This window comes from Saccopteryx bilineata, chromosome 3, assembly GCF_036850765.1.
Source record: "Saccopteryx bilineata isolate mSacBil1 chromosome 3, mSacBil1_pri_phased_curated, whole genome shotgun sequence".
Taxonomy (NCBI): domain Eukaryota; kingdom Metazoa; phylum Chordata; class Mammalia; order Chiroptera; family Emballonuridae; genus Saccopteryx; species Saccopteryx bilineata.
This window is the reverse complement of record NC_089492.1, coordinates 71159782-71179990: the sequence shown is the minus strand read 5'-3', so window position 1 is coordinate 71179990 and position 20209 is coordinate 71159782.

Genomic DNA, 20209 nt, shown 5'->3' with positions numbered 1-20209 from the left:
AGGGTGCATGCAGGAGTCTGTCTCTCTAAAGCACATATCTTCATTTTACAGCTCCAAAGATTCTAAAATGTTTACCCCTTTATAGCCACCACTCAGATCAAAATACAGAACGTTGTCAGCATCCCAAAAGGCTACTTCAGACACTATAGTTAATACCCTCCAAAAAAACCCCACTATTCTGATATCAACACGGATTCCATTTCCTGTTTGATTTGGAACTGTCTGAATGGAATCATCCAGGTGCACTGTTGTATGTCTTCTCTCATTTTATGTCTGTGAGATTCACCTATATTGTTGCAAGTAGCAGTAGTTCATTTTATATTGCTGTATTGCACTCCATTGTATAAATATGTATATAAAAGAATACTTATGGCCTGACCTGTGGTGGCGCAGTGGATAAAGCATCGACCTGGAAATGCTGAGGTCACCGGTTCGAAACCCTGGGCTTGCCTGGTCAAGGCACATATGGGAGTTGATGCTTCCAGCTTCTCCCCACCTCTCTGTCTCTCTCTCCTCTCTCTCTCCCTCTCTGTCTCTCTCTCTCCCGTTCTCTCTCCTCTTTAAAATGAATAAATAAAATTTTTTTAAAAAAGAATACTTATATATTGTCATATATATATAGATACACCATATTATTATATATTTATATATTTTAATATATTTATATTATATATATGTTATATATAATATACACCCAGGGTTATAAATGACACATGGTGGTTAGCTTGAACATGTCCTGACGGTTTACACTCCTACAGTAACATAGGAGAGTGCGAATCGCCCCACACCTGCGCCCAACACCAGCCATTGTATTGTCCATCTCATTCATGTTAACCATTTGGGTGAACATATCATGGTATTTCATTCTGATTTTAATTTGCATTTTCCTGAAGATGCAGAACACCTTTCCACGTGCTTGTTTGCTATTAATTTATTCTCTTTTGTGAAGCGCCTATTCATGGAATGTAAATTTTACCCAAGAGTTCCTAAAGAAATAAAGCTGTGGGCTATATTAAATAACAGAAAATAAACCCTCCCCCCCAAAAAAAAATTCTCCTTAAATATCTTTGTTCTTCCTTCACATGGCAGTGGCTTCGTTTTTTTTCCTCTTTCCCATCTTCTCATAAAGATAAAAGAAAATATAACATCTTCTCAATTCTTCCTGCCCATACTCTCACTGAAAGTCCCTTCATGCCTGCTCTGAAAGGCAATAACTAATCAAACCTGACTCAGCAAAACAAAAATTGGTCCACACCTGCTGAGTCATAAGCTTCCAGCACGTGTCACTCAAACCAGGCTCTAAAGCTACTAGACTATCAACTCCTCCCATCAAACTCAAATTATCTTGACTATAATTTACTTGTTTTATTTCTCTCTGTTCTCCATGGAAGGAAGTTCTTGGTCAGTTTTGTTCACCATTGAATCTCAAGTGCTTAGAAAGAGCGCCTGGCACGAAAACCATTTGCTGAATAAATGGGAGATTTTTTTTTAACATACAGAGTACACTGTGAATGCCTGCTCAGCATCCAAGGCCTCTGTTGGAAACAACCCCAACTTCAGACTGAAGGTCCACATCTACCCAGAGAAGAACTCAGCTCCACCCCTGATTCTCAGAGTCCAGCAGGTAGCACAGGCTACTTAATCTAAACCTCATAATCCTATTTTCTGGCCATAGTCACTGCACTCCAATGTCCGCCAATGAGGCAAAGAGCAACACTCACTGAGAGATTCTAGAAAAGAGGTATTCTTACTCTTCTGAGAGACTTTCTGGAAACAATCTTCTCCTCTTCCCCCACTGCATCAGGAATCAGAATATGGAGTTAAATGTGTGTGTGTGGTCAATAATATTGTAATAAGCCTGCATGGCGATAGATGGTTACTAGACTCGGCATAGTGGGCCTCTTGGAAGGTTTATAAATGTGGAATCACTATATTGTACACCTGAACCTAATATAATATTGCATGCCAACTATAATTGAATTTAGAAGGAGACTATTGGGGGTGTAAATGGTGATGGGGGTGGCTGGTGAACACACAATGCACTGTACAGAGATGTGTTATAGAATTGGGCACCTGAAACCTGTATAATTATGTTAATCAGTGTCACCCTAATAAAATTCAATTTAAGAAAACGTATGGATAATGGAATTTGGGAGGCAAAGCAATGCCTTGCTTCAGTTTTTATTTTACGCAGGTTGCTAGAGGATTAGACACGAGTGAGACTAATGACTGAGAAATGGGTTAGAGGCTGGGAGAGAAACTGTGAGACCTGGACAAAGACGGTAGGAATAGGGATGTAGATCAGAATCCAAACATAGGAGACAGAGACTTCAGAGGGCTGAACTCACATGGTCAAGCCACCTTATGAATGTGAGGGATAAAGGAGAGGGAGGGCCCGGCCGATGCCCGCCTGGCAGCCACTGGCATTTTGGCTGAAATAGGGACCACAGTCTGCATTCCACTTTGGCAGATCGACCTTCAGGGGCTGTGCAATGCACACTTGTTGTTTGGCGGGTACAATAACATCCCACATGGTATTTTTAAATTTTTTAATCAATTGCCAACATTTTGTGATTAAATTTTTTTTGCATAAAAACCCACATATAACCCTTCTCTTGAAAAATCAGAAGATATAAACATATTGGACCAGTAATCCCATAAGATAAATTTAAATTTTCAATTGTCTTTATTCACCATAATCATATGCCTCTCTGTTATCTTATACCCAGGCTGCTCTGCCTGGGCCCATCCCATAGGAATCTGAATTTGCAACCTCTTCTGTCGATGCAATTGATGTCCTGGGAGTATCAGCCCCTGAATCAAGTTCCCATTATTCCCCTGTACCTGCATTTCTAGAACATCTAGAGCCCCTGCCCCCACCAAACCCTCCAGTCACCATGCTCCACCGCCTGCCTGGCCACTCTTCCCTTCCTCTGTAGTCGGGCTTTCTCCGTCCTAGAAGGAGTGCCTGGTTCCCAGGTAGACATACTATCTGTAAGCTCTCTGCTCCCATCCAGTATTTTCCCTTCCTTTCACTACCAGAGTGGTAGGTTTCTATCAGACCAGGAAATGGTCAGAAATGGGTCAGCCCTGTCAGGGCAAATTGGGTGAAGCTAAAGTCACAGAGTTCGGGTGCATCTGCTCATTCAGGGCTGCCACCAGCTCTTTAACTGAAATTATAATGGAGATAGTTATGTCCTACTTCTATTTTCTTTTCTTAACCACTGTTGCCTGCCACCCCCACCACCCTCCACCCTGGTGTTCACATACACATGCACATGCTCATGTGAGAGCCTCCTACTGGCCAAAGTTACCCATCCGCCAAAATCTCCCCTTCTTAGAAATAATCTCATCTCACCAGCCACATTACCAAGAATTTCCTTGTCCTTGTCTTTTTTCTTTCTTTCTTTCTTTCTTTCTTTCTTTCTTTCTTTCTTTCTTTCTTTTTTCACATTCAGTCTCTCTAAATGGCTGTATGAGTAAACTTTACTCAGACAGTACTTGAACTTGAAAACTCAGTAATTTGAATTTAGAAGTGAGTATGATTGAACAGTTAAGGATTTTGTCGCTGTGTTAGAGAAGCTTCCTACACTAGATGATTAATTGGACATACCTCTGCTTTGGGACAGCTCTGGTCAAATGCAGTTCTGAGCAGCCTCTGAATGATCTATCAGCAGGCATATACCCAACTTACACCAAGAGCAAAACCAGAGTCCCGGTTGTTGCATTTGTGTTGCTCCAAGGTTCTCTCCACACAGTAACTGGGCGTGTACCTTCAATCTGAAAACCTGCTGTTCTCATTAGCACTAATGTCCACATCAGGCCTGCTCATGATCACTAAGGAAATAGAAGCTCTTCATTTCCTTTGCCTTGAATTATTGCTTCCTCTCTTGGCTTTCAGAGTTATAATTGAGTCTTATACAGGAAAATGTGTCTTCCGCACATTGGCACATACTTGCTTATATTTAGAACAGCCCCCTCTTCTTCTCTCTGTTACCAATAACATCTTACAGGTCTTATGGGGGTTTTTTGTTTGTTAGTTTTATTTTGTTTATTGGTTTTTGTTTTTGTTTTAGAGAGAGAAAGACAGGAAGGAAGGAGAGAGGGGGAGGAGAGAGATGAGAAGCATCAACTCGTAGTTGCTTCATTTTACTTGTTTATTGATTTCTTATACATGCCTTTACTGGGAAGCTCAGCCTAAGCTAGTGACCCCTTGCTCAAGCCAGCAACCTTGGGCTTGAGCCAGCAACCTTTGGGCTCAAGCTAGCGACCTTGGGATCATGTCAATGATCCCACACTCAAACTGATGAGCCTATGCTCTAAGCTGGTGACCGTGGGGTTTTAAACCGAGGCCCTCAGTGTCCCAGGTCAAGGCTCTACCCACTGTTCCACCATCAATCAGGCAGGTCTTATGTATTTTTAAAAGAGCACTACTAACAGAATTGGTTTTGGTGGTTATGGTTTGATGAAAGTAATGGTAATGTGATTTAGCTTCATTCGCAAGAGTACTACAACAATATTTTTAACATAATGTTAAAAATAGTGATCTCTAAATCTCACCCCCTTACATATTTTAACTTGTCTATATACTTTTATTCAGTGCATCCTCATTAAATGTATTTTATATTTTTATGTTCTTAATATCATATATGATAAGCAAAACATCTGTACCTGGTGGTGGTTGGTGTGGTTGGGTGATTATGGGTAGGTTGACCATCATTAAACACCATCTTAATTAAACTAATTCATTTATCAATACAATGTTAATCTTTACTAATTGCTAAATCTCTTAAATATTTCTGTAAATAGAAATTTAAAATACCATCTCTGATATATATATTGTTTCTTATACCACCAAGCAATTAACTCAATCCTCCGAGAACACAGACCCAGTACCCTGCAAATTTAACACAGTTCTGACACTATCTACCTAGAGAGAGCATCAGGTCTCACAGACTAAGGCTCCGTTCCCCAAGGCTGCACTGTCTTCATTCAAGACGCCAAATGCAAGTACAGGTACTCTGACTCGTGCTTCTGACCAACCGTCTAAAAGTCAGGAGTTCACATGACCCCTTCCTTGGGTTCAATTTATTTGTTAGAGTAGCTCACAGAACTCAGGAAACCACTTTTCTTACTACATGACCAGTGTATTACAAAGGACGTGAAAAGATATGAGTCAACAGCCAGATGAAGAGATACATCAGGCAGAGTGACAAACAAAGGGGCTTCTGCCCCAGTGGAGTTGGGGGCCCGATATGTGGATACATTCTGATTCATCAATCTGGAAGCTCCCCAAACCCAGTCCTTTGGGGGTTTTATGGAGGCTTCGTTACATAAGTATGACTGATTAAATCACTGGACTTCAGTGATCAATTCAACCTCCAGCCCATCTCCCTTCCCCAGGGGTGAGGGGCAGGGCTCAAAGTTCCAATCTGACCATATGGTTGGTTCACCTGACAACCAGCCACCTCACTGCCTGACCAGGTGGTGGCACAGTGAATAGTGCATCAGCCTAGAATGCTGAGGACCCAGGTTCGAATCCCAAGGTCACCAGCTTGAGCATGGGCTCACCAGCTTGAAGGCCAGCTTGAGTGTGGAGTCACCAGCTTGAGTATGGGATCACAGACATGACCCTATGGTTACTGGCTTGAACCCAAGGTCACTGGCTTGAAGCCCAATGTTGTTGGCTTCAGCCAGGAGTCACTAGCTCAGCTGGAGTCCATAGATCAAGGCACATATGAAAAAGTAATCAATGAACAATTACTGCACTGCAACTATGAGCTGGATGCTTCTCATCTCTTTCCCTTCCTTTCTGTCTCTGTCGCAAAAATAAAAATAAAAAAGCCACCTTACTAACATAAATTCAAGTGTGGTTGAAATGGTTTTATTATGAAAATCAAGACATCATTATATTGAATAGCTCTTACCACTTAAGAAATTCCAAGGGTTTTATGAGCTCTGTGCCAGAAAGGGGGATGAAGATCAAATATATATTTATTATTATAAATCACAATATCACACCATCCCTCTAGATTCTATCTAGAGGATGTAACCTTTAACACTCTGCTCCCCAACTCCTGTGGCATGCTCAGGTGTGAGAAACTGCGCTCAGGTAGAATACTACGAATGCCTCATTCAGGCATCACTCTATATTCCATGCTTCATCAACCAAGTCCCTGAGAGCGCTGCCTAACGCGGGTCTATTGCTTTGACTGACATCTACTGTGTTAATCTGTTAGTGTACCTCTATGGATGTGGATAGAACTGGTCTCATCAAATCTAGCTCTGACCAGAGGCACAGTGTTTAGAGCATCCTCCCAGAGCACCAGGGTCACTGGCTCCATCCTGAGTGCACTAGTTCAAGCCCAGTCAGGGCATGATGAGAAGCAATACAATCAATGAATACACAACTAAGTGGAACAACAAGGTGATGCTTCTTTCTCTCACTCTCTCTCAAAAAAAGAACAAATCTAAAAAGAGGTATAAATGGAAATAAATATAACCACAAAGTCATCAAAGAAATTTAAACGGTGTGATGAATGTTTTTGCTTACCAGATTAACAAAGTTGTTGGGGTTTTTTGTTTGTTTCTTTGCTTGTTTTTTATGGAAAATGAACATATTACTAGGCAACCATAAGTAGTTTGATCTAGCTGGAATGTCAAGTGTGAGACAGCAAAAAGCACGAGGTAGTTAGAGACCCAATATATTCAGTCATGCATTCAATAAATACAGGGGTGGGGAAAAGTGGGTTTACAGTTATGAATACACAGAACACAAGAGTTTTTTCTTGTGTTGTTATGTATTCATTATTGTATTTATTATTATTAACCTACTTTTGCCCACTTCAGTATTAAAGTCCTACTATGTACCAGGCACTGGGATAGGTGATGAGGATACAATAGTGAACAAAACCAGACATGGTTCCTGCTCTTGTAGAGATTACAGTGGAGAGGTGTAGACAGATCTCAATCAAATAATCACACTAACTACATGTATCATTGCAGTCTGGGTTAGGTGTTCTGCCACAGAGACCACTAGGTGGCCCTATATCCATTCACTCTATCTCTAGTAACAGACCTCCAGGCCCATTGCTAGGTATATGGCAGCAGAAATAAAGGCTACTTTTCCCAGCCTCCCTTACAAAGAAGTGTGGCCATGTGAACAAGTTCTGATCAGTGAGAGGGGAGTAAAAGTAGTAAGTGCCACTGCTGCCGTGCCCTTAAAAGGAGTGGTTGCTCGAGCCTTTCCTGGTCCTCCTCCCCACTGGCTGGCTTGTGACTGAGGTGGAGAATCCTCTCAAAGCATGCTGGTGTGGGCAAAAACCTACAGATGCCAGGGGATTCTGGGCTTCCAACATCACAGGGCAGAGGCGGATTAAGGTCAGTTGAGGCCCTGGGCACAGAAGAAAATAGTGGGCCCAATAAAAAAAAAAAGACAGGGAAAATAAAAATACATGTTAACCATATTTTTAAATAAATAAAAAATATATTATATATATTATTAATGTTTAAATTGCACATATAAAACCAAACTTGGTGTCATTAGAAAAAAGTGTAAGGTTGGGGTTCTGTGGGCCCTTCAGAAGTCGGGGCCCAGGGTGCGCATCCCATGTGCCCGCCGTTAAATCCGCCTCTGTCACAAGGCCTCCAGACAAACCCAGGGCTGCTCAGGCACACTCTGTATCGTGAGCAAAAAATTAACTTTTGTCTTATAGTAGAAAATGAGGTCTTTGTTCCTGTGGTAGATCTATGTCCTAACTAATACATGTTCTAAAAGGAAGAAAATTCTATGAGAAGACACAGTGAAGGCTCATGACCCACACTGGCGAGGAGCTGAGGCAGGAGCCCAAACGATGGAGGTTGATCCCTGGGGTGGGTAGGAGTGGCCTGGAAGAAACTTGTTGAAAGAACTGAAATAAAATCGCAAATTAGAGCCTAGAGAAAGAACATGTAAGAACAACAGTAGAAGCTGATGCTGGATTTGAAGGGCCCAAAGGCTGGAGCAGAAATGGGGATCTTTATTCTAAGAACAGTGAGAAATCATGAAAATGACTTGAGCAGAGGAATGAAATGATCAGATTGGTGTTTCACATACATTTCCTTCCTTAGGATTAGGGTTCGTGTTGTTGTTTGAGTAGATGCACAGTAGTCGAGAGAGAATTGTGGTCCCTTCGCCTAGTGTTGCGGCCTCTGTGTGCACCAGGACACACACAAGATGTTCATGGCGGTGTTTGTAGCAGAAAACATGAACAAGCTACAACGGTTTGAATAAGTCTCACAAACGTGGTGTTGATCAAAAAAGAACACAGAGATAAAAGAGTGCACACCATATAATTCCATTTATATTGTTCAAAAACAAGTAGAACTTTGTAAAGACAGTACACACGGCCACCATCACAGCTGCCTGGCCCATGCAGGTTCGCATAGATTCGGACAGTCGATAAAGAAACAACGGAGCCAAAAACTGGTAGGCCATCATCTTTAATCCTAGCTTGCACCCAGCAGGCATGTACAAACACACTCTGGGCTCCAAAACCCACTCATTCAGTGCTCACAAAGCTACTGACTTATCTGAGTTTTCTAGAATCAAAGGTTTCTAGCTCACCAGACTTATTCACCTCAGTTCCCCATCTCCTTCTCTCTGCACAAACTCTGCACAAACTGGCTTCTCACTCAGCACTCCACCATCTTGGCTGCTTCTCCTGGCCTCCTCCACGTGGCCTTACTCTGCTCTCCTCTTTAATACTAATCTCAGGAGCCAAGAGAGCAAGCTCTCGGTCTGCCCCACTTTATAGTGCAGAAATCAAAACCTTTAATACAATATACAAATAAGGAAGTCTCTGATACAAAGTCACTTATCTAAGGCATGATGGGATTGTACCACCTCACATCAAAAAGGGTGGGAACCTCACACCTGTTCGATTAGCTATTATTAGCAAGACAGGTAATAGCAAATGTTGGAGAGGCTGTGGAGAAAAAGGAACCCTCATCCACTGTTGGTGGGAATGTAAAGTAGTACAACCATTATGGAAGAAAGTATGGTGGTTCCTCAAAAAACTGAAAATAGAACTACCTTATGACCCAGCAATCCCTCTACTGGGTATATACCCCAAAAACTCAGAAACATTGATACGTAAAGACACATGCAGCCCCATGTTTATTGCAGCATTGTTCACAGTGGCCAGGACATGGAAACAACCAAAAAGCCCGTCAATAGATGACTGGATAAAGAAGATGTGGCACATATACACTATGGAATACTACTCAGCCATAAGAAATGATGACATTGGAACATTTGCAGCAAAATGGTGGGATCTAGATAACATGATACGAAGCGAAATAAGTAAATCAGAAAAAACCAGGAACTGCATTATTCCATACGTAGGTGGGACATAAAAGTGAAACTAAGAGACATTGATAAGAGTGTGGTGGTTACGGGGGGGGGGGGGGGGGGGGGGGGGAGGGGGGAATGGGAGAGGGAAAGGGGGAGGGGGAGGGGCACAAAGAAAACAAGATAGAAGGTGACAGAGGACAATCTGACTTTGGGTGACGGGTATGCATCATAATTGAACGACAAGATACCCTGGTCTTGTTATCTTTGAATATATGTATCCTGATTTATTGATGTCACCCCATTAAAAAAATAAAATTATTTAAAAAAAAAAATAAATAAATAAATAAATAAATAAGGGTGGGAAAGCTCAGTCCTAAAACCAAGCCCCAGGCTACAAAGATCCCACCTGCCCACAGCCCACCCTCAACACACATTAATATCACCTGGGTGACGGGCTTCCCCGTGGGCAGTGCCATCTTTAACAAAGTGAGCATAATATATTTTATCTGCCCAACAAACTCTAATTTCTGGACTCACGAGCCTGTGGACCTTCCAAAGCCAAAAAAGTGTTTCTGATTGTGTCTCTGCACCATGTAGGGGGCCTGGTGTGGAACTGTGGACAGACATTTCGAATGAATGTAGAATCACGAGTAGTCTAATTGCCCTCATTAGGGAACCAAGATCCTGAGAAAGCACTCTTGTGAGACAGCAGGCATGAGAAAGGTAAACAATGCATAGCTGTCAGGATGAGGAAGTGTCTGGGGAGGGTGTGGCTGGGGGCAGGCAGTCAGAAAATGAGGCAGCTCACAGACTCATGTTACCTTTTAATTCTCTTCACCGGCAAAAATTAAAGGATAACCAATATTTTTTTTTCTTTGAGACAAGTATCTCATTTAAACATTTATGAATTTACCCCCATTAACTTACTTTTAGCAAAAAAAAGGAAAAAATTATTTCTGTGTCATACGATTCAGCTACCTTGCATTCAGTGGGTTGTCAAGTTGAAGGCATCCTTTTTTACATTTCTAATAATCCACTATTCTCTATGAACAAAAATTTACTTCAAAATAAAATGTGAGGGTTTGGATTTACCTCTAATTTTTGACTCACATTACACAACCTCTTTGACTAAGCTGTGAGAGCATAGCATGCCCCAACCCCAAGACAAAATTAGAAAATAATAGAATTCTTTGAGAGGGAAATCCAGTTTTAAGTTCCTCTGTTGCATGGAGCCATGGGCACTAGAGATGATCTGGTCCCAACCTTTCCCGTGGTGGATGGGGACAGTAAAGCCTGAGGTCAGATCGGAGGCAGGTGTAGGTCTGGACGACCAATGTTCCCTGGCTTTCAGCAGAAAACTGACTATGGAGTGAGGGCTCTGGGCACCTGGACTAGTCCAGTGATAGAGAATCCTGCACTGCCCAGCCATGCTCGGAGGCCCACGCTGGGTGACAGGACTGGCCAGACCCTGGAGAGTGACAGGTGGACCTGGCACAGCAGTGGAAGCAGCAGTGACTGGTGACAGCCAAAGGCCACTGACCTAAAGAAGAGGCCTGGTGGGCCAGGGCCCAATTTTTATTCTAAAGCACTGGAAATGTGCATCTTTGAGCAGTTTAGTATGGAAAGAAAGCACAGAGAATGGAGGGTGGGGGAGATAAATATGATAGCATTCATGGGACCCCTACCCTGTTCCAAGTCTCTCCTCTTACTTAAATGCTATATACTCTTGAGGGAGCATGGTGATTTTTTGTAGAAAAGAGCAGAACTTTGAGTTAGCCCACATCTCCAATTCTGTTAGTTTGACTGAAAGGTATAATGTCAGTGCCCTTTCTTTTTTAAAAATTAATTTTTAAATTTTTATTCATAGATCATTTTCAATATTTAAATAATTTGAAATTTAAATAGTTTCAAATTTACAGAAAAGCTGCAAAATAACTGAACTTTCATCTACCAAGATTAACATTTTGCTAAACTTGCTTTAGAACTCTCCATATATATATGAGCATATATAGAATATATTTATGTGCAGATATTTTCTTTCTTTCATACAACCTGCCCCTTTACCCTTTATGAACAAGGACATTCTCTTACCTAACCACAGTACAGTTATTAAACTTGGGACATTTAATAAAAAATTTGAACTTAATCTATAGTCCACATTTTTGTCTCATTAGTTGTCCTAATAATTTCCTTTATGAGCAGTTTCTGTCTGGGCCAGGATCCAATCCAGGATGGCTTTAGTAATGGTGTTTAACAGTATAGTTTACATCTGTACTATATTCTATACTATAGATTTTATAGAAAAATGAGTTACTAAATTATAGAACACACAAACAATAGACTTTTATGCAACCATTTTAAAAATGAGGTTTATCTATATGTACTGACTTAAAAATATTTCCCAAATTCAAATTAAAAACAATACAAAGTAATTTATATTCAGCAATGAATAACATATTCAGAAATGAACCCGTGCAGACACACATGTATAAAAACAGCACATATAGTAGGATGTACATATGAAGCCAAAGTCTGAAAGATCATATACCAAATCATCAAAATGCTCCTGGGGGAGCAGCATAGAGAGAGAAATGGAAAGAGGAGTCTCCCTGTTGATCCACACACCTGCGCACCAAGTGCAATTGCTATAATGAAATGCATTATTTTTCATTTAAGACACTAGCAAATTTTTTTTAATCTAAGGAGAATTCCTAATTTTTAAAAAAAACAATTTTAAATGACAGAACTGCCCTATAGACCCTTCCACCTGTTGTTTTTTTAAACTTGTCCATACCACCTATGAAGAACAATTTCAAATTAAAAATTGCAAAAGCAAATAGGTCGTCTGAAAACTTCCAGTTACATTCATCCTAAAGCAGTATCGGGACAGGTCGACGTCAGTGCAGCTCTACAGGAGGACTTGCGAGACTAACCTGGACTGGCCGAACCTTCTGGCTTCGGGGGACCAATCTTGGATGGAACAGCCATGTTTTCAGTCTCCCCAGGCTTTTGTGAATTGGGCCTCCTGGCTCCTTTAAAAATTGGCCACCTCCGCTCTCTGCATAGCACAGCAATTCATGAAAATCTCATAGCTTCAGCTGCCTAGAGCCACACGAGTAAACCATTATGACCATGCTCATAATGCCTAAAACCATGGAGTTTTCCCTAATACTCTTACAATGGTGCCATAAGTAATCAGAATTTTTTAAATGACTATTTTCAAGATTTCTTTAAATTATGTTTGTAGATCAAGGAGAAATTTCTAAAAACAATTATATGTACTCACTAGAGGAGAGATGACATAAAAAAGAACAAAAGGTGTAATTTTAAAATAACTTCAGAAAGGTAGTACAATGTAATAGCTGCAAATTATTTTAGATGTCACAAATGAAATTTAGTCCTCCACAAGCAACCTGGAAATCCCAGGAACAATTCTTATAAAACTTAACTGAAGAATTCATTGAAGCCCTGGCCGGTTGACTCAGTGGTAGAGCGTAGGCCTGGCATGCAGAAGTCCCAGGTTCGATTCCCGGCCAGGGCACACAGGAGAAGTGCCCATCTGCTTCTCCACCCCTCCCCCTCTCCTTCCTCTCTGTCTCTCTCTTCCCCTCCCGCAGCCGAGGCTCCACTGGAGCAAAGATGGCCCGGGCGCTGGGGATGGCTCCTTGGCCTCTGCCCCAGGCGCTGGAGTGGCTCTGGTCGCAACAGAGCGACGCCCTGGAGGGGCAGAGCGTCGCCCCCTGGTGGGTGTGCGGGGTGGATCCCGGTCGGCGCATGTGGGAGTCTGTCTGACTGTCTCTCCCCGTTTCCAGCTTCAGAAAAATACAAAAAAAAAAAAAAAGAATTCATTGAAAAGTGAAACCAACTATTTGAGCGGGGCAGGAAGAAACTGAGAGGAGAAATTCAAGATCAGAAGATAGTTCAGATGCTGATGAACTATTTCAGCAGTTCCTCCTTCTTCAAAGACTTATATGTCAACATACAGCTCCATGTATCATAGGACATACTCAAGCTCACTCCATGCTCCCTGGAGCTTTAACACAAGGGAATGCCCTTTTTTGTTGTTGTTGTTGTTGTTGTTGTATTTTTTCTTTTATTTATTTATTTTTTGTATTTTTCTGAGGATGGAAATGGGGAGGCAGTCAGACAAACTCCCGCATGCGCCTAACCAGGATCCACCTATCATGCCTACCAGGGGGGAATGCTCTGCCCATCTGGGGTGTTGCTCTGTTACAACCAGAGCCATTCTAGCGACTAGGGCGGAGGCCATGGGGCCATCCTTAGTGCCCGGGGTGGCTTTGCTCTGGTGGAGCCTTGGCTGTGGGAGGGGAAGTGAGAGACGGAGAGGAGGGAGAGGGGGAGGGGTAGAGAAGTAGATGGGCACTTCTCCTGTGTGCTCTGGCCAGGAATCGAACCCGGGAATCCTACACACCAGGCCAATGACTCCTACGGGTCTACCATATCATGCTCTTTACTTAAAAGAAAAAAAATTTACATTTCTTTTGAAGGCTGATGAACAGGAGACACCAAATCTTTTTCGCCTGCAAACTACTACCTTCTTTATTAGATCCAGCTAATAATACTGTTTTGTCTTTTTCCAAATAGCTCCAGATATATGGAAAAGATTTATATAGGCAGATGGGGATCCTCAAACCCCTCAGCGAGATCTTCTGAGCATGGCTTTTAAGATACCTAGAGGCAGAAAAAGCCCAATGGAGATCAGGGGAACTACCAGCTTTTAGGATACACCTTTAAAGGCTCCAATGCCCCAAAGGGGTCTCATAGGATGCCATCTGGGTCCTGCTTCAATAGTGGAAAGGAAGGTCATTGAGCTAAAGCCTGCCAGGCTTACACACCTCTGCTGTGAGGAAACAGGGACACTGGAAGGTGGGCTTCCCCCTCACTCCTCTAAGGGAAGGTTCAGTCTCTTCCAGCCCTGCTCCAGCCACCTATGACCTAACCTTGCCCAGAAAGCTGGGGCTAGCCACTGAAGGTTGAAGGTGCCCAGGGCCGTCGGCCCCATCTATGACACTGTGGATGAGCCTAGGGTATTGCTTCCAAGAAGCAGGTAAACTGACCTCATTTGCACAAGGGCCACTTAACTATGTTTTGCCTGAATAGTCAGGTTTTTATTCTTCCCTCAAAGATCTCTGTTGTGGGTGTTGCTAGTCCTATTTTCTGCTTCTTTGCTTAATATATAGTGTTTCCTTTATCCCTCCTACCTCAATGTCCCACTCATATTTCAGGCTGGGACCTACTCCTAATTTAGAGCTCTCTTTCCCCCTTTTGCCAACTTGTATTATGAATTTACCTTTGCCACCCAGCTTAGTGTATCCCAAGGTTCTCTTTACCATGCCACAGTCGCAGAGCTCCAGGGAAAAGCAACCTGGTCTCAACTCTCCAGGCAGAAAAGAACAGAAGCTTCATATCCACACATGCTGCAAATGGCTTTTACAGTCTACCTGAATCATTACCAGCTAGAAGCAGCGGTCATTGGGACTCGGACATGAGCTGCAAAGTATAGAATGGTGACAACAATTCCAGTGCCATGCAGACTTTTCCTGTGTGGACTTTTCCTGGACTCCTGCTCCCTGTGACAGCTCCTAACAGACTGAACTGTGGTTGGGGTGCATTTTTCAGGGATTTGGCATGGTGATGGGGCCAATTTGGACTTGGTGAACATGTTAAGGACACTACTCTTTTATGGATTCTTGCTGTATTGGCCAAGAGTTTGCTTAAAGGCTTGTAATCACTGTAAAAAAAATAGAAGACTGGATAAAGAAGATAGGGCACATATACACCATGGTATACTATTCAGCTAGAAGAAACGATGATATCGGATCACTTACAGCAGAATGGTGGAACCTTGATAACATTATGCGGAGTGAAATAAACGAATCAGAAAAAAACAAGAACTGCAGGAGTCCATACATTGGTGGGACATAAAAATGAGACTAAGAGACATGGACAGGAGTGTGGTGGTTACGGGGGGTGGGGGGAGGGAAGGGGGGAGAGGGGGAAGGGGAGGGGGAGGGGTACAAAGAAAACTGGATAGAGGGTGACAGAGGACAATCTCTCTTTGTGTGATGGATATGCAACAGAACTAAATGACAAGATAACCTGGAAAGGTTTTCTTTGAATATATGTACCCTGATTTATTGATGTCACCCCATTAAAATAAAAATTTATTTATAAAAAAAATAAAAAATAAATAAATAAAATCCTACAAATAATTGTAGGCATACTATAAAAATAAAAAAAAAAGAAGATAGTTCAGGCCCTGGCTGGTTGGCTCAGTGGTAGAGCATCGGCCTGGTGTGCAGAAGTCCCAGGTTCGATTCCCAGCCAGGGCACACAGGAGAAGCGCCCATCTGCTTCTCCGCCCCTCCCCCTTTCCTTCCTCTCTGTCTCTCTCTTCCCTCCCGCAGCGAGGCTCCATTGGAGCAAAGATGGCCCAGGCGCTGGGGATGGCTCCTTGGCCTCTGCCCCAGGCGCTAGAGTGGCATTGGTCGCGGCAGAGCGACGCCCCAGAGGGGCAGAGCATCGCCCCCTGGTGGGCAGAGCGTCACCCCCTGGTGGGCGTGCCGGGTGGATCCCGGTCGGCGCATGCGGGAATCTGTCTGATTGTCTCTCCCTGTTTCCAGCTTCAGAAAAATACAAAAAAAAAAAAAAAAGATATTTCAGGTGCAGGGAAAAGTTCCACTCCACAAACTCTTCTTAATAGTGAAAACATATGGGATGAACTGAAATTTGAGATCAACTAAGCCAGTGATGATACTATAAAATACAGTGAAGTAATTCAAAGAGGAATTATGCTAAAAGCCCTAAAACAATGGCTCCAAGAGAAAGAACAGAAGGCCAAAATCTAAGGAATATTTTTACAAGTCATTAGCTCTTTAAGAGCAATGGGAGACCAGTAACAAAAAAGAATTAAAAGAGTGATGTCTGATGTTTGTAAAATTGTGTTTTATGTGAGATTATTAATGGAAAAGTGCTATGTAGATCACAGGTATAGTCATTTTGGACCACTCAGACTAGGTCCGGATAAAAGGTTCCTGGGTACTCACAGCCCACAGCAGTCCTAGATGAAAGAGAAATGAGCTTCTACCTGATTTAATTCAGCTTCTACTCTGTTTAATTCACTGTTAAACAGAGCCTTTGCCCCAGGAGCCAAACTATTATCTCAACAAATGTTTATGAAGTTTGCTTGAACTGAAAAAATTTAGGGTTTTTTTTTAACCTGCAAAACTGAAGATAATGTCCCAGAACAGGGTAATCTCATCAGGACAAGACACTCCAGTCAGCTGGCCTTCCCCTTGGACATCTCTCTCCAAAGCCATTCCCCCCACAGCAAGCAATGGTTGTGATGCACTGTCAGCAAAATCAGTGCAGCTCCCTGGCACCCATACATCAAACTGAAAGACAACAAATGAGATATTATATATGTGTGTGTGTGTGTACATTATAAAATCCCTCGCTATTCCTTTAAAATTAGCTCCTCCTTCATCCTCAGACTGGTTCCGCTTGTGGTTGTGAAATAAATGATCGTCAGCAGAAATGGAGTCAACATCCCTCCTTATTTCATACAGCGAAACAGCCTAGGGATTTTAGTCCTTTGCTGCAGTCTAGCTGAGCCAGTTTCAATCATGTGCCGACCTACACCAGTAAAATCCCCTGAGGAATGTCCCACACTGGCTGATCTAGCAAATCAGGGTGGACCCTTGGAGCCGAAGATTCAGGGGACAGGAAGTGTCTGGTGACCCACTGCACAACACTAGGAACTTCACAAAAGTTCAAGTGTTCACGAGCTATGAAATGGGTTATCAGACATCAAATATATAAAAAGTATTTGCATCAAGCATGTAAAGTATTTTACATCAAGTAGATAAAAAGCTCAAGCAACCTTTTAATCCAAGGGAGGGTCTTAAAAGAGATTTGAGGAAGGTGTTGTGGAGAAAGCTGTGCTGAGTGAGCCTCATCTCCAAGCCCCTCCCACATTTGGGGGACACACAGTTGGAATTGAGGCTTGGGAAATGTAGATGGGTCTCTAAATATTGGGGATATCAAATCACAGGTGAGCTCCACATGGCTAAATGTAAAGGTCAACACTCAGTCTTCATCTTATTTAACTCAGCATATCAAAACAGTTGAAACATTTTCTTCACCTGGCTTCCAAGAGACCGAGAGTCCAGGCTTTCCTCTAACTTCCATGGCCACTCCTTCTCCTGTGCTGGTTCCTCTTAACTCCTCCACCTCCTGGTGACAAAGGCAGCCCAGGGTTCAGTCCTCAGATCTCTCATTTCCTCTATTTGCACTCCTTCTCTCAGTATTGCAAGAATTTCCAAATATTGATCTCCAGCCCAGAACTCTCTCCTGAACTTCAGACTCATTTACCTACTACCTTTGCAAAGTCACCATTTGAATATCTAATATATATCTCAACATGTCCAAAATCATGTTCTTGATCCCCCCCCCCACAAAAAAATGATTCCTTCCTGACTTCTCTTCTCAAGTAATGACAACTCCAGCCTTCCATTTGCTCTAGAAAAAAAAAAAAAGGAATCATCCGTGACTCCTCACTTCGTTCCACATCCTACATCCAACCCACAGGCAAAAGTATTTTTGCAGTTGTCCGTGCCTTCAGAATATTTCCACCACAGATCACTTCTCCTCATCTCCTCCATTACCTCTCTCTCTTTTTTTTTATTGATTTTAGAGAGAGGAGAGAGAGATAAAGGCAGGAGGGAGGAGTGGGAAGGATCAGCTCACAGTGTCAAGGCTTCTCGTATGCGCCTTGACCAGGCAAGCCCAGGGTTTTGAACCAGCAACCTCAGCATTCAAGGTCAACGCTTTATCCACTGCACCACCACAGGTCAGGCTTTTTATCTCTTACCTGGATGACTGCAAAAGCCTCCCAAATTTTTCCTTCCTTTTCTGCCTAGCTTACCACAAAATGTTCCTTGGGTTTTTTGAGTTTTTTACCCCGGATGCCTGAGCAGATGGCTGCCAGAATAAGCCTTTCTAAATTACGAGCTGTCGTTCTCCTACATGGAACTCCCATGGCTTTCCACCTAATTCAGAGAAACAGCTGAAGTCCTAACAATGACCCATGAAACCTGACAGCTCACGTGGACCCAATCCCCACTACACACTGCTCTGACCTCCTCTCCCCTCATTCACTCCATGTAAACAGCTCCTGCTTCCTCCTCAAGCACATCAGACACACTCTGACCCCAGGACCTTGCCACAAGCTGCTCTTCCAGCCTGCAATGTCTTGACTCCAAGAAAGCCACGTGGCTTTTCTCACTCAACTTGTGCAAGTATCACCTTCTTAGTAAGGCCTTTCCTGACCACCCTATTTAAAACAACCATCATCACCTCCTCTGATTCCCAACCCCCTTCCCTTTATTTGTTCTCCATATCACATAGCATGCTTGCTTCTAAAGGACTCTATCACTTACTTCTGTAGTTTTTCAGTCTCTTCCCCAAGGGCAGAAATTTATTTATTTTTTTAATCTTAGTTGTTAAATTCTGTCTACCCAGCATCTAGAACAGGGCCTGACACATAGTAGCTGCTCAATAAATATTTGTTGAATGATTGAAGGAATATTTTGTGTTTTATATTGTTTGGGTTTTTTACATGAAGAAAATGCCCATTTATCCACTCAACAAATATGGATTCAGGACAAATCCAAGCCAGGTACCTGCTAGGTGCTAGGTCAAGAGAGCTGAGCGGAACTGAACTGACTACACTGCCGGGGCTCACGGAGCTTTGTCCGGTGATCGACAGTTGAGATGATGACACAATGAGTGGTGAGTGCTGTGCTGTGAGGGGCACAGCTCTGCAAGAGCATGTCCACAAAGCAAGCTGGACTGCCTGGGAGACAGAGGTGGGTGTAGAAAAGCATCTGGGGGACCAGAGAGCCACAGGAGACTGGCAGCAAGGCTGTGTTACAGGATTTCTCTACGATTTTCCTCAGGACCGCCTCTGCGCAGGGTCGAAGTGTAGGTGTACCCCACACTACCTGCTGGTAATTCCCTCAGTAGCACCTGAGGCAAGAAAGATGCACACTCCTTACAGAGGTGAAGGGGTGAGCGTGGGGCAGAGTCGAGGAGTGGCACTGAGGCAGAGGGAACTGTGTGGGGGAAGGTTCTGGAGGGAGAGGGACGATGGCACATTCTGGAACACAGACAGCAAGAGGAGGGTGGAAGGGGAAGCAGCGGGAGAGGCAGAGGAGGCACTAGGCCAGCAGTCCCTCCAAAAGAGTCCAACTTTACCCCCAAGGAATCCAGCGTCCCAGGAAAGGCTGGGTTTGTTTTTGGTTCATTTTGTTTCATTTGCCTTGTGGTGACATGGCTGGACCTGTATTTTGAAAGCAGTATTGAAACTGCCTTTGTGGGGAGACCTGAGACACCTGACCAGGTGTGGGACAATCTGTCAGGAGACAATGCTGGTCACCTTCCCCAGAGTAGAGGCAGGAAATGGAGAGTAGTCGACCAATTCAAGAGATTCATGACCTGTCTGTTATGTGCTAATTTGTGCCCCAACCCCCAAAATTCATATTCTGAAGCCCTAAACCCAGTACCTCAGCATGTGTCTGCATTTGTAGATAAGGTCTTGAAAGAGGTGACAAAGGTCATATGGGTGGCCCGGTGTCCTTATAAGAGGGGATTGGGACACACATACAGAGGGGACCATGTGAAGACACAGGGAGAAGATTATCTACAGTCTGAAGAGAAAGGCCTCAGAAGGAACCAAATCCTTTGCCACTCACTTCCGGTTTCTAGCCACTGGAATTGTGAGAAAATAAGTTTCTATCATTCAGGCCACCCACCATGAAGTATTTGTTATCCCAGCCTTAGCAAACTGATCTA